This window comes from Myxine glutinosa, unplaced genomic scaffold (genome assembly GCF_964187855.1).
Source record: "Myxine glutinosa unplaced genomic scaffold, kmMyxGlut1.1 SCAFFOLD_4069, whole genome shotgun sequence".
In the NCBI taxonomy this organism is placed as follows: Eukaryota; Metazoa; Chordata; class Myxini; order Myxiniformes; family Myxinidae; genus Myxine; species Myxine glutinosa.
In genome coordinates, this window is record NW_027620161.1 from 1 (window position 1) to 14,230 (window position 14,230).

At 50.5% G+C, this 14,230-nt stretch overlaps 4 non-coding genes across 4 annotated transcripts; all 4 read left to right on the forward strand.

Moving 5' to 3' along the window:
• Nucleotides 1–827: 827 nt before the first annotated feature.
• Nucleotides 828–946, forward strand: LOC144889461 (5S ribosomal RNA). Its single transcript, XR_013621754.1, has one exon. It is a non-coding gene; the product is annotated as a 5S ribosomal RNA (ribosomal RNA).
• A 4,362-nt stretch (nucleotides 947–5,308) lies between these two features.
• On the forward strand, nucleotides 5,309–5,427 carry LOC144889462 (5S ribosomal RNA). Its single transcript, XR_013621755.1, has one exon. It is a non-coding gene; the product is annotated as a 5S ribosomal RNA (ribosomal RNA).
• A 3,381-nt stretch (nucleotides 5,428–8,808) lies between these two features.
• LOC144889464 (5S ribosomal RNA) lies at nucleotides 8,809–8,927 on the forward strand. The gene has a single exon (XR_013621757.1). It is a non-coding gene; the product is annotated as a 5S ribosomal RNA (ribosomal RNA).
• Nucleotides 8,928–13,661: 4,734 nt separating this feature from the next.
• Nucleotides 13,662–13,780, forward strand: LOC144889463 (5S ribosomal RNA). The gene has a single exon (XR_013621756.1). It is a non-coding gene; the product is annotated as a 5S ribosomal RNA (ribosomal RNA).
• Nucleotides 13,781–14,230: the final 450 nt, after the last annotated feature.

A 14,230-nucleotide genomic window follows, 5' to 3' on the forward strand; every position in this document is an offset into this window, starting at 1 on the left:
GAGTACTTCCACCACCCCTATTGGCCTACTACGATTACAACGAGCCCACTTTTATCAGTACCGCCACTGCGACTACGACTACGACTACTAGCTGACTACTACCACTCCCACAAGCCGAATAAAAACCACTCGTACTACTGCCACCACTACCATTACCGATAAGGAATTGGAAAGAATGCGAGGGTTCTCCATTGAAAAAGAAGATCGTGATGGAAAGAAAAGTTTCAAATGGAAATTAAAAGTAAACTCGAACGGCACTCAGAAGAGAGCATACCTCCACCAGGTGCGCTGGTCACGTTTTGTATTCCAGAGTTCCCCTTAACTACCATAACTTTTTGAGATATCCTGCCAGAGGCTATATTGTTTGGCCCGATGGTGAAGAATCACTTTAAAATTCTACGAGATGGGTCCGGATCCAGATCTTCACCAAAATTGAATCGATTCTTCCTTGTCACACACACAACCTCTCCACCAAGCTTCGTCCAAATCCGTCCATAACGTTTTGAGATATCCTGCTGGATGTATCGTTTTTGGCCCTGTCTCCCAATGGTGAAGAATCATTTTAAAGAATTGTCGGAGCCGGATCCGATTCCAGATCTTCACCAAAATCGAATCATTTCGTCTTTGTCACACACGCCACATCTCTGCCGAATTTAGTCCGAACCGTCTACAACCTTTTGAGATATCCTGTTCACAAACGGACAGACAGACAAACAGACAGGGGTAAAAAACATAACCTCCATCCACCGTTGGTGGCAGAAAATACGAAACTCTCACTTGGGAAACATTTTCGGTCCTTCAAGTATTTCCAAAGAGAATCAGTTATTGCCTACGACCATACCACCCTGAATACGCCCGATCTCGTCCGATCTCGGAAGCTAAGCAGGTTCGGGCCCGGTTAGTACCTGGATGGGAGACCGCCTGGGAACCCCGGGTGTTGTAGGCTTTTTTTTCTCCTGCAGGGGGAGTCTGGGTCGGCTTTTTTTCCTCCGATTGGACACCATACCACCCTGCAGGCTTGTAGGCTTTTTTCCCTCCTCCTGGACACCATACCACACTGCAGTCTTGTGGGCTTTTTTTCCTCTCCTGGACACCATACCACCCTGCAGTCTTGGAGGCTTTTTTTCCTCCTCCTCGACACCATGCCACCCTGCAGTCTTGGAGGCTTTTTTTCCTCCTCCTCGACACCATGCCACCCTGCAGTCTTGGAGGCTTTTTTTCCTCCTCCTCGACACCATGCCACCCTGCAGTCTTGTAGGCTTTTTTTCCTCCTCCTTGACACCATACCACCCTGCAGCCTTGTTGGCTTTTTTTTCCTCCTCCTGGACACCATACCACCCTGCAGTCTTGTAGGCTTTTTTTCCTCCTCCTGGACACCATGCCACCCTGCTGTCTAGGAGGCTTTTTTTCCTCCTCCTTGACACCATACCACCCTGCAGCCTTGTTGGCTTTTTTTTCCTCCTCCTGGACACCATACCACCCTGCAGTCTTGGAGGCTTTTTTTCCTCCTCCTGGACACCATGCCACCCTGCAGTCTTGTAGGCTTTTTTTCCTCCTCCTGGACACCATACCACCCTGCAGTCTTGTAGGCTTTTTTTCCATCTCCTGGACCCCATGCCACCCTGCAGTCTTATAGACTTTTTTTCCTCCTCCTGGACACCATGCCACCCTGCAGTCTTGGAGGCGTTTTTTCCTCCTTGACACCATACCACCCTGCAGTCTTGTGGGCTTTTTTTCCTCCTCCTGGGCACCATTCCACCCTGCACTCTTGTCAGCTATTTTTCCTCCTCATGGACACCATGCCACCCTGCAGCCTTGGAGGCTTTTTTTCCTCCTCCTGGACACCATGCCACTCTGCAGTCTTGTAGGCTTTTCTTCCTCCGACTGGACACCATACCACCCTGCAGTCTTGGAGGCTTTTTTTCCTCCTCCTCGACACCATGCCACCCTGCAGTCTTGTAGGCTTTTTTTCCCCCTCCTGGACACCATGCCACCCTGCTGTCTTGTAGGCTTTTTTTTCCTCCTCCTGGACACAATGCCACCCTGCTGTCTTGGAGGCTTTTTTTCCTCCTCCTTGACACCATACCACCCTGCAGCCTTGTTGGCTTTTTTTTCCTCCTCCTGGACACCATACCACCCTGCAGTCTTGTAGGCTTTTTTTCCTCCTCCTGGACACCACGCCACCCTGCAGTCTTGGAGGCTTTTTTTCCTCCTCCTGGACACCATGCCACTCTGCAGTCTTGTAGGCTTTTTTTCCTCCGACTGGACACCATACCATCCTGCAGTCTTGTGGGCTTTTTTCCCTCCTCCTGGACACCATGCCACCCTGCTGTCTTGGAGGCTTTTTTTCCTCCTCCTCGACACCATGCCACCCTGCAGTCTTGTCGGCTTTTTTTCCTCCGACTGGACACCATACCACCCTGCAGGCTTGTGGGCTTTTTTTCCTCCTCCTGGACACCATACCACCCTGCAGTCTTGTGGGCTTTTTTTTTTCCTACTCCTGGACACCATACCACCCTGCAGTCTTGTAGGCTTTTTTCCATCTCCTGGACACCATGCCACCCTGCAGTCTTGTGGGCTTTTTTTTCCTACTCCTGGACACCATACCACCCTGCAGTCTTGTAGGCTTTTTTCCATCTCCTGGACACCATGCCACCCTGCAGTCTTATAGGCTTTTTTTCCTCCTCCTGGACACCATGCCACCCTGCAGTCTTGTGGGCTTTTTTTCCTCCTCCTGGGCACCATACCACCCTGCACTCTTGTCAGCTATTTTTCCTCCTCCTGGAGACGATACCACCCTGCACTCTTGTTGGCTTTTTGTCCTCCTCCTGGACACCATGCCACCCTGCAGTCTTGGAGGCTTTTTTTCCTCCTCCTGGACACCATGCCACCCTGCAGTCTTGTGGGCTTTTTTTCCTCCTCCTGGGCACCATACCACCCTGCAGTCTTGTCAGCTATTTTTCCTCCTCCTGGAGACGATACCACCCTGCACTCTTGTTGGCTTTTTGTCCTCCTCCTGGACACCATGCCACCCTGCAGTCTTGGAGGCTTTTTTTCCTCCTCCTGGACACCATGCCACTCTGCAGTCTTGTAGGCTTTTTTTCCTCCGACTGGACACCATACCATCCTGCAGTCTTGTGGGCTTTTTTCCCTCCTCCTGGACACCATGCCACCCTGCTGTCTTGGAAGCTTTTTTTCCTCCTCCTCGACACCATGCCACCCTGCTGTCTTGTCGGCTTTTTTTCCTCCGACTGGACACCATACCACCCTGCAGGCTTGTTGGCTTTTTTTCCTCCTCCTGGAAACCATACCACCCTGCAGTCTTGTGGGCTTTTTTTTCCTACTCCTGGACACCATACCACCCTGCAGTCTTGTAGGCTTTTTTTCCTCCTCCTGGACACCATGCCACCCTGCAGTCTTGGAGGCTTTTTTTCCTCCTCCTGGACACCATGCCACCCTGCAGTCTTGGAGGCATTTTTTCCTCCTCCTGGACACCATGCCACTCTGCAGTCTTGTAGGCTTTTTTTCCTCCGACTGGACACCATACCATCCTGCAGTCTTGTGGGCTTTTTTCCCTCCTCCTGGACACCATGCCACCCTGCTGTCTTGGAGGCTTTTTTTCCTCCTCCTCGACACCATGCCACCCTGCAGTCTTGTCGGCTTTTTTTCCTCCTCCTGGACACCATACCACCCTGCAGGCTTGTTGGCTTTTTTTCCTCCTCCTGGACACCATGCCACTCTGCAGTCTTGTAGGCTTTTTTTTCTCCTACAGGGGGAGGGAGTGTTGTTGGCTTTTTTTTCTCCTGCAGGGGGAGTGTTGTCGGCATTTTTTTCTCCTGCAGGTGGAGTGTTGTTGGCTTTTTTTTTCTCCTGCAGGGGGAATGTTGTCGACTTTTTTTTCTCCTGCAGGGGGAGTGCTGTTGGCTTTTTTTTTCTCCTGCAGGGGGAGTGTTGTAGGCTTTTTTTCTCCTGCAGGCAGGGTGTTGTTGGCTATTTTTTTCTCCTGCAGGGGGAGTGTTGTAGGCTTTTTTTCTCCTGCAGGCAGAGTGTTGTTGGCTTTTTTTCCTCCTCCAGGGGGAGTGCTGTTGGCTTTTTTTTTCTCCTGCAGGGGGAGTCTTGCAGGCTTTTTTTCTCCTGCAGGGGGAGGGAGTGTTGCAGGGTTTTTTTTTCTCCTGCAGGGGGACTGTTGTAAGATTTTTTTCTCCTGCAGGGGGAGTCTTGGAGGCTTTTTTTCTCCTGCAGGGGGAGGGAGTGTTGTAGGGTTTTTTTTCTCCTGCAGGGGGAGTGTTGTAAGTTTTTTTTTCTCCTGCAGGGAGAGTGATGTTGGCTTTTTTTTCTCCTGCAGGGGGAGGGTTGTTTTGATTGTCTGCGATTTGTGCTGTCTGACACGCTCGCTGGTATGTTCGTTTTTGCCGCACTACTCCTCGCCTTCAACTACAACTACCACTACTACGAGCCTTCAACTACTCCTAACGACCACGAGTACTTCCACCACCCCTATTGGCCTACTACGATTACAACGAGCCCACTTTTATCAGTACCGCCACTGCGACTACGACTACGACTACTAGCTGACTACTACCACTCCCACAAGCCGAATAAAAACCACTCGTACTACTGCCACCACTACCATTACCGATAAGGAATTGGAAAGAATGCGAGGGTTCTCCATTGAAAAAGAAGATCGTGATGGAAAGAAAAGTTTCAAATGGAAATTAAAAGTAAACTCGAACGGCACTCAGAAGAGAGCATACCTCCACCAGGTGCGCTGGTCACGTTTTGTATTCCAGAGTTCCCCTTAACTACCATAACTTTTTGAGATATCCTGCCAGAGGCTATATTGTTTGGCCCGATGGTGAAGAATCACTTTAAAATTCTACGAGATGGGTCCGGATCCAGATCTTCACCAAAATTGAATCGATTCTTCCTTGTCACACACACAACCTCTCCACCAAGCTTCGTCCAAATCCGTCCATAACGTTTTGAGATATCCTGCTGGATGTATCGTTTTTGGCCCTGTCTCCCAATGGTGAAGAATCATTTTAAAGAATTGTCGGAGCCGGATCCGATTCCAGATCTTCACCAAAATCGAATCATTTCGTCTTTGTCACACACGCCACATCTCTGCCGAATTTAGTCCGAATCCGTCTACAACCTTTTGAGATATCCTGTTCACAAACGGACAGACAGACAAACAGACAGGGGTAAAAAACATAACCTCCATCCACCGTTGGTGGCAGAAAATACGAAACTCTCACTTGGGAAACATTTTCGGTCCTTCAATTATTTCCAAAGAGAATCAGTTATTGCCTACGACCATACCACCCTGAATACGCCCGATCTCGTCCGATCTCGGAAGCTAAGCAGGTTCGGGCCCGGTTAGTACCTGGATGGGAGACCGCCTGGGAACCCCGGGTGTTGTAGGCTTTTTTTTCTCCTGCAGGGGGAGCCTGGGTCGGCTTTTTTTCCTCCTCCTGGACACCATACCACCCTGCAGTCTTGTGGGCTTTTTTTTCCTACTCCTGGACACCATACCACCCTGCAGTCTTGTAGGCTTTTTTCCATCTCCTGGACACCATGCCACCCTGCAGTCTTATAGGCTTTTTTTCCTCCTCCTGGACACCATGCCACCCTGCAGTCTTGTGGGCTTTTTTTCCTCCTCCTGGGCACCATACCACCCTGCACTCTTGTCAGCTATTTTTCCTCCTCCTGGAGACGATACCACCCTGCACTCTTGTTGGCTTTTTGTCCTCCTCCTGGACACCATGCCACCCTGCAGTCTTGGAGGCTTTTTTTCCTCCTCCTGGACACCATGCCACTCTGCAGTCTTGTAGGCTTTTTTTCCTCCGACTGGACACCATACCATCCTGCAGTCTTGTGGGCTTTTTTCCCTCCTCCTGGACACCATGCCACCCTGCTGTCTTGGAAGCTTTTTTTCCTCCTCCTCGACACCATGCCACCCTGCTGTCTTGTCGGCTTTTTTTCCTCCGACTGGACACCATACCACCCTGCAGGCTTGTTGGCTTTTTTTCCTCCTCCTGGAAACCATACCACCCTGCAGTCTTGTGGGTTTTTTTTTCCTACTCCTGGACACCATACCACCCTGCAGTCTTGTAGGCTTTTTTTCCTCCTCCTGGACACCATGCCACCCTGCAGTCTTGGAGGCTTTTTTTCCTCCTCCTGGACACCATGCCACCCTGCAGTCTTGGAGGCTTTTTTTCCTCCTCCTGGACACCATGCCACTCTGCAGTCTTGTAGGCTTTTTTTCCTCCGACTGGACACCATACCATCCTGCAGTCTTGTGGGCTTTTTTCCCTCCTCCTGGACACCATGCCACCCTGCTGTCTTGGAGGCTTTTTTTCCTCCTCCTCGACACCATGCCACCCTGCAGTCTTGTCGGCTTTTTTTCCTCCGACTGGACACCATACCACCCTGCAGGCTTGTTGGCTTTTTTTCCTCCTCCTGGACACCATACCACCCTGCAGTCTTGTGGGCTTTTTTTTCCTACTCCTGGACAGCATACCACCCTGCAGTCTTGTAGGCTTTTTTTCCTCCTCCTGGACACCATGCCACCCTGCAGTCTTGGAGGCTTTTTTTCCTCCTCCTGGACACCATGCCACTCTGCAGTCTTGTAGGCTTTTTTTCCTCCTCCTGGACACCATACCACCCTGCAGTCTTGGAGGCTTTTTTTCCTCCTCCTGGACACCATGCCACTCTGCAGTCTTGTAGGCTTTTTTTCCTCCGACTGGACACCATACCACCCTGCAGTCTTGTGGGCTTTTTTCCCTCCTACTGGACACCTCTCCACCCTGCAGTCTTGTCGGCTTTTTTTCCTCCTCCTGGACTCCATGCCACCCTACAGTCTTGTGGGCTTTCTTTCCTCCTCCTGGACACCATACCCCCCAGCAGTCTTGTGGGCGTTTTTTTCCTCCTCCTGGACACCATACCACCCTGCAGTCTTGTAGGCTTTTTTTCCTCCTCCTGCACACCATACCACCCTGCAGTCTTGTAGGCTTTTTTTTCCATCTCCTGGACCCCATGCCACCATGCAGTCTTGAAGGCTTTTTTTCCTCCTCCTGGGCACCATACCACCCTGCTCTCTTGTCAGCTATTTTTCCTCCTCCTGGAGACGATAGCACCCTGCACTCTTGTTGGCTTTTTGTCCTCCTCCTGGACACCATACCACCCTGCAGTCTTGTGGGCTTTTTTTCCTCCTCCTGGACACCATACCACCCTGCAGTCTTGTACGCTTTTTTTCCTCCTCCTGGACACCAAACCACCCTGCAGTCTTGTGGGCTTTTTTCCTCCTCCTGGACACCATACCACCCTGCAGTCTTGAAGGCTTTTTTCCCCCTCCTGGACACCATACCACCCTGCAGTCTTGTGGGCTTTTTTTCTTCCTCCTGGACACCATACCACCCTGCAGTCTTGTCGGCTTTTTTCCTCCTCCTGGACACCATACCACCCTGCAGTCTTGTAGGCTTTTTTTCCTCCTCTTGGACACCATACCACCCTGCACTCTTGTAGGCTTGTTTTTCCTCCTCTTGGACACCATACCACCCTGCACTCTTGTAGGCTTTTTTTCCTCCTCTTGGACACCATACCACCCTGCAGTCTTGTAGGCTTTTTTTTCTCCTACAGGGGGAGGGAGTGTTGTTGGCTTTTTTTTCTCCTGCAGGGGGACTGTTGTAAGATTTTTTTCTCCTGCAGGGGGAGTCTTGGAGGCTTTTTTTCTCCTGCAGGGGGAGGGAGTGTTGTAGGGTTTTTTTTCTCCTGCAGGGGGAGTGTTGTAAGTTTTTTTTTCTCCTGCAGGGAGAGTGATGTTGGCTTTTTTTTCTCCTGCAGGGGGAGGGTTGTTTTGATTGTCTGCGATTTGTGCTGTCTGACACGCTCGCTGGTATGTTCGTTTTTGCCGCACTACTCCTCGCCTTCAACTACAACTACCACTACTACGAGCCTTCAACTACTCCCAACGACCACGAGTACTTCCACCACCCCTATTGGCCTACTACGATTACAACGAGCCCACTTTTATCAGTACCGCCACTGCGACTACGACTACGACTACTAGCTGACTACTACCACTCCCACAAGCCGAATAAAAACCACTCGTACTACTGCCACCACTACCATTACCGATAAGGAATTGGAAAGAATGCGAGGGTTCTCCATTGAAAAAGAAGATCGTGATGGAAAGAAAAGTTTCAAATGGAAATTAAAAGTAAACTCGAACGGCACTCAGAAGAGAGCATACCTCCACCAGGTGCGCTGGTCACGTTTTGTATTCCAGAGTTCCCCTTAACTACCATAACTTTTTGAGATATCCTGCCAGAGGCTATATTGTTTGGCCCGATGGTGAAGAATCACTTTAAAATTCTACGAGATGGGTCCGGATCCAGATCTTCACCAAAATTGAATCGATTCTTCCTTGTCACACACACAACCTCTCCACCAAGCTTCGTCCAAATCCGTCCATAACGTTTTGAGATATCCTGCTGGATGTATCGTTTTTGGCCCTGTCTCCCAATGGTGAAGAATCATTTTAAAGAATTGTCGGAGCCGGATCCGATTCCAGATCTTCACCAAAATCGAATCATTTCGTCTTTGTCACACACGCCACATCTCTGCCGAATTTAGTCCGAATCCGTCTACAACCTTTTGAGATATCCTGTTCACAAACGGACAGACAGACAAACAGACAGGGGTAAAAAACATAACCTCCATCCACCGTTGGTGGCAGAAAATACGAAACTCTCACTTGGGAAACATTTTCGGTCCTTCAAGTATTTCCAAAGAGAATCAGTTATTGCCTACGACCATACCACCCTGAATACGCCCGATCTCGACCGATCTCGGAAGCTAGGCAGGTTCGGGCCCGGTTAGTACCTGGATGGGAGACCGCCTGGGAACCCCGGGTGTTGTAGGCTTTTTTTTCTCCTGCAGGGGGAGTCTGGGTCGGCTTTTTTTCCTCCGATTGGACACCATACCACCCTGCAGGCTTGTAGGCTTTTTTCCCTCCTCCTGGACACCATACCACACTGCAGTCTTGTGGGCTTTTTTTCCTCTCCTGGACACCATACCACCCTGCAGTCTTGGAGGCTTTTTTTCCTCCTCCTCGACACCATGCCACCCTGCAGTCTTGGAGGCTTTTTTTCCTCCTCCTCGACACCATGCCACCCTGCAGTCTTGGAGGCTTTTTTTCCTCCTCCTCGACACCATGCCACCCTGCAGTCTTGTAGGCTTTTTTTCCTCCTCCTTGACACCATACCACCCTGCAGCCTTGTTGGCTTTTTTTTCCTCCTCCTGGACACCATACCACCCTGCAGTCTTGTAGGCTTTTTTTCCTCCTCCTGGACACCATGCCACCCTGCTGTCTAGGAGGCTTTTTTTCCTCCTCCTTGACACCATACCACCCTGCAGCCTTGTTGGCTTTTTTTTCCTCCTCCTGGACACCATACCACCCTGCAGTCTTGGAGGCTTTTTTTCCTCCTCCTGGACACCATGCCACCCTGCAGTCTTGTAGGCTTTTTTTCCTCCTCCTGGACACCATACCACCCTGCAGTCTTGTAGGCTTTTTTTCCATCTCCTGGACCCCATGCCACCCTGCAGTCTTATAGACTTTTTTTCCTCCTCCTGGACACCATGCCACCCTGCAGTCTTGGAGGCGTTTTTTCCTCCTTGACACCATACCACCCTGCAGTCTTGTGGGCTTTTTTTCCTCCTCCTGGGCACCATTCCACCCTTCACTCTTGTCAGCTATTTTTCCTCCTCCTGGACACCATGCCACCCTGCAGTCTTGGAGGCTTTTTTTCCTCCTCCTGGACACCATGCCACTCTGCAGTCTTGTAGGCTTTTCTTCCTCCGACTGGACACCATACCACCCTGCAGTCTTGTGCGCTTTTTTCCCTCCTCCTGGACACCATACCACCCTGCAGTCTTGTGGGCTTTTTTTCCTCCTCCTGGACACCATACCACCCTGCAGTCTTGTAGGCTTTTTTTCCTCCTCCTCGACACCATGCCACCCTGCAGTCTTGTAGGCTTTTTTTCCCCCTCCTGGACACCATGCCACCCTGCTGTCTTGTAGGCTTTTTTTTCCTCCTCCTGGACACAATGCCACCCTGCTGTCTTGGAGGCTTTTTTTCCTCCTCCTTGACACCATACCACCCTGCAGCCTTGTTGGCTTTTTTTTCCTCCTCCTGGACACCATACCACCCTGCAGTCTTGTAGGCTTTTTTTCCTCCTCCTGGACACCACGCCACCCTGCAGTCTTGGAGGCTTTTTTTCCTCCTCCTGGACACCATGCCACTCTGCAGTCTTGTAGGCTTTTTTTCCTCCGACTGGACACCATACCATCCTGCAGTCTTGTGGGCTTTTTTCCCTCCTCCTGGACACCATGCCACCCTGCTGTCTTGGAGGCTTTTTTTCCTCCTCCTCGACACCATGCCACCCTGCAGTCTTGTCGGCTTTTTTTCCTCCGACTGGACACCATACCACCCTGCAGGCTTGTGGGCTTTTTTTCCTCCTCCTGGACACCATACCACCCTGCAGTCTTGTGGGCTTTTTTTTCCTACTCCTGGACACCATACCACCCTGCAGTCTTGTAGGCTTTTTTCCATCTCCTGGACACCATGCCACCCTGCAGTCTTATAGGCTTTTTTTCCTCCTCCTGGACACCATGCCACCCTGCAGTCTTGTGGGCTTATTTTTCCTCCTCCTGGGCACCATACCACCCTGCACTCTTGTCAGCTATTTTTCCTCCTCCTGGAGACGATACCACCCTGCACTCTTGTTGGCTTTTTGTCCTCCTCCTGGACACCATGCCACCCTGCAGTCTTGGAGGCTTTTTTTCCTCCTCCTGGACACCATGCCACTCTGCAGTCTTGTAGGCTTTTTTTCCTCCGACTGGACACCATACCATCCTGCAGTCTTGTGGGCTTTTTTCCCTCCTCCTGGACACCATGCCACCCTGCTGTCTTGGAAGCTTTTTTTCCTCCTCCTCGACACCATGCCACCCTGCAGTCTTGTCGGCTTTTTTTCCTCCGACTGGACACCATACCACCCTGCAGGCTTGTTGGCTTTTTTTCCTCCTCCTGGAAACCATACCACCCTGCAGTCTTGTGGGCTTTTTTTTCCTCCTCCTGGACACCATGCCACTCTGCAGTCTTGTAGGCTTTTTTTCCTCCTCCTGGACACCATGCCACCCTGCAGTCTTGGAGGCTTTTTTTCCTCCTCCTGGACACCATGCCACCCTGCAGTCTTGGAGGCTTTTTTTCCTCCTCCTGGACACCATGCCACTCTGCAGTCTTGTAGGCTTTTTTTCCTCCGACTGGACACCATACCATCCTGCAGTCTTGTGGGCTTTTTTTCCTCCTCCTGGACACCATGCCACCCTGCTGTCTTGGAGGCTTTTTTTCCTCCTCCTCGACACCATGCCACCCTGCAGTCTTGTCGGCTTTTTTTCCTCCTCCTGGACACCATACCACCCTGCAGGCTTGTTGGCTTTTTTTCCTCCTCCTGGACACCATGCCACTCTGCAGTCTTGTAGGCTTTTTTTCCTCCTCCTGGACACCATGCCACTCTGCAGTCTTGAAGGCTTTTTTTCCTCCTCCTGGGCACCATACCACCCTGCTCTCTTGTCAGCTATTTTTCCTCCTCCTGGAGACGATAGCACCCTGCACTCTTGTTGGCTTTTTGTCCTCCTCCTGGACACCATACCACCCTGCAGTCTTGTGGGCTTTTTTTCCTCCTCCTGGACACCATACCACCCTGCAGTCTTGTACGCTTTTTTTCCTCCTCCTGGACACCAAACCACCCTGCAGTCTTGTGGGCTTTTTTCCTCCTCCTGGACACCATACCACCCTGCAGTCTTGAAGGCTTTTTTCCCCCTCCTGGACACCATACCACCCTGCAGTCTTGTGGGCTTTTTTTCTTCCTCCTGGACACCATACCACCCTGCAGTCTTGTCGGCTTTTTTCCTCCTCCTGGACACCATACCACCCTGCAGTCTTGTAGGCTTTTTTTCCTCCTCTTGGACACCATACCACCCTGCACTCTTGTAGGCTTTTTTTCCTCCTCTTGGACACCATACCACCCTGCAGTCTTGTAGGCTTTTTTTTCTCCTACAGGGGGAGGGAGTGTTGTTGGCTTTTTTTTCTCCTGCAGGGGGAGTGTTGTCGGCATTTTTTTCTCCTGCAGGTGGAGTGTTGTTGGCTTTTTTTTTCTCCTGCAGGGGGAATGTTGTCGACTTTTTTTTCTCCTGCAGGGGGAGTGCTGTTGGCTTTTTTTTTCTCCTGCAGGGGGAGTGTTGTAGGCTTTTTTTCTCCTGCAGGCAGGGTGTTGTTGGCTATTTTTTTCTCCTGCAGGGGGAGTGTTGTAGGCTTTTTTTCTCCTGCAGGCAGAGTGTTGTTGGCTTTTTTTCCTCCTCCAGGGGGAGTGCTGTTGGCTTTTTTTTTCTCCTGCAGGGGGAGTCTTGCAGGCTTTTTTTCTCCTGCAGGGGGAGGGAGTGTTGCAGGGTTTTTTTTTCTCCTGCAGGGGGACTGTTGTAAGATTTTTTTCTCCTGCAGGGGGAGTCTTGGAGGCTTTTTTTCTCCTGCAGGGGGAGGGAGTGTTGTAGGGTTTTTTTTCTCCTGCAGGGGGAGTGTTGTAAGTTTTTTTTTCTCCTGCAGGGAGAGTGATGTTGGCTTTTTTTTCTCCTGCAGGGGGAGGGTTGTTTTGATTGTCTGCGATTTGTGCTGTCTGACACGCTCGCTGGTATGTTCGTTTTTGCCGCACTACTCCTCGCCTTCAACTACAACTACCACTACTACGAGCCTTCAACTACTCCTAACGACCACGAGTACTTCCACCACCCCTATTGGCCTACTACGATTACAACGAGCCCACTTTTATCAGTACCGCCACTGCGACTACGACTACGACTACTAGCTGACTACTACCACTCCCACAAGCCGAATAAAAACCACTCGTACTACTGCCACCACTACCATTACCGATAAGGAATTGGAAAGAATGCGAGGGTTCTCCATTGAAAAAGAAGATCGTGATGGAAAGAAAAGTTTCAAATGGAAATTAAAAGTAAACTCGAACGGCACTCAGAAGAGAGCATACCTCCACCAGGTGCGCTGGTCACGTTTTGTATTCCAGAGTTCCCCTTAACTACCATAACTTTTTGAGATATCCTGCCAGAGGCTATATTGTTTGGCCCGATGGTGAAGAATCACTTTAAAATTCTACGAGATGGGTCCGGATCCAGATCTTCACCAAAATTGAATCGATTCTTCCTTGTCACACACACAACCTCTCCACCAAGCTTCGTCCAAATCCGTCCATAACGTTTTGAGATATCCTGCTGGATGTATCGTTTTTGGCCCTGTCTCCCAATGGTGAAGAATCATTTTAAAGAATTGTCGGAGCCGGATCCGATTCCAGATCTTCACCAAAATCGAATCATTTCGTCTTTGTCACACACGCCACATCTCTGCCGAATTTAGTCCGAATCCGTCTACAACCTTTTGAGATATCCTGTTCACAAACGGACAGACAGACAAACAGACAGGGGTAAAAAACATAACCTCCATCCACCGTTGGTGGCAGAAAATACGAAACTCTCACTTGGGAAACATTTTCGGTCCTTCAATTATTTCCAAAGAGAATCAGTTATTGCCTACGACCATACCACCCTGAATACGCCCGATCTCGTCCGATCTCGGAAGCTAAGCAGGTTCGGGCCCGGTTAGTACCTGGATGGGAGACCGCCTGGGAACCCCGGGTGTTGTAGGCTTTTTTTTCTCCTGCAGGGGGAGCCTGGGTCGGCTTTTTTTCCTCCTCCTGGACACCATACCACCCTGCAGTCTTGTGGGCTTTTTTTTCCTACTCCTGGACACCATACCACCCTGCAGTCTTGTAGGCTTTTTTCCATCTCCTGGACACCATGCCACCCTGCAGTCTTATAGGCTTTTTTTCCTCCTCCTGGACACCATGCCACCCTGCAGTCTTGTGGGCTTTTTTTCCTCCTCCTGGGCACCATACCACCCTGCACTCTTGTCAGCTATTTTTCCTCCTCCTGGAGACGATACCACCCTGCACTCTTGTTGGCTTTTTGTCCTCCTCCTGGACACCATGCCACCCTGCAGTCTTGGAGGCTTTTTTTCCTCCTCCTGGACACCATGCCACTCTGCAGTCTTGTAGGCTTTTTTTCCTCCGACTGGACACCATACCATCCTGCAGTCTT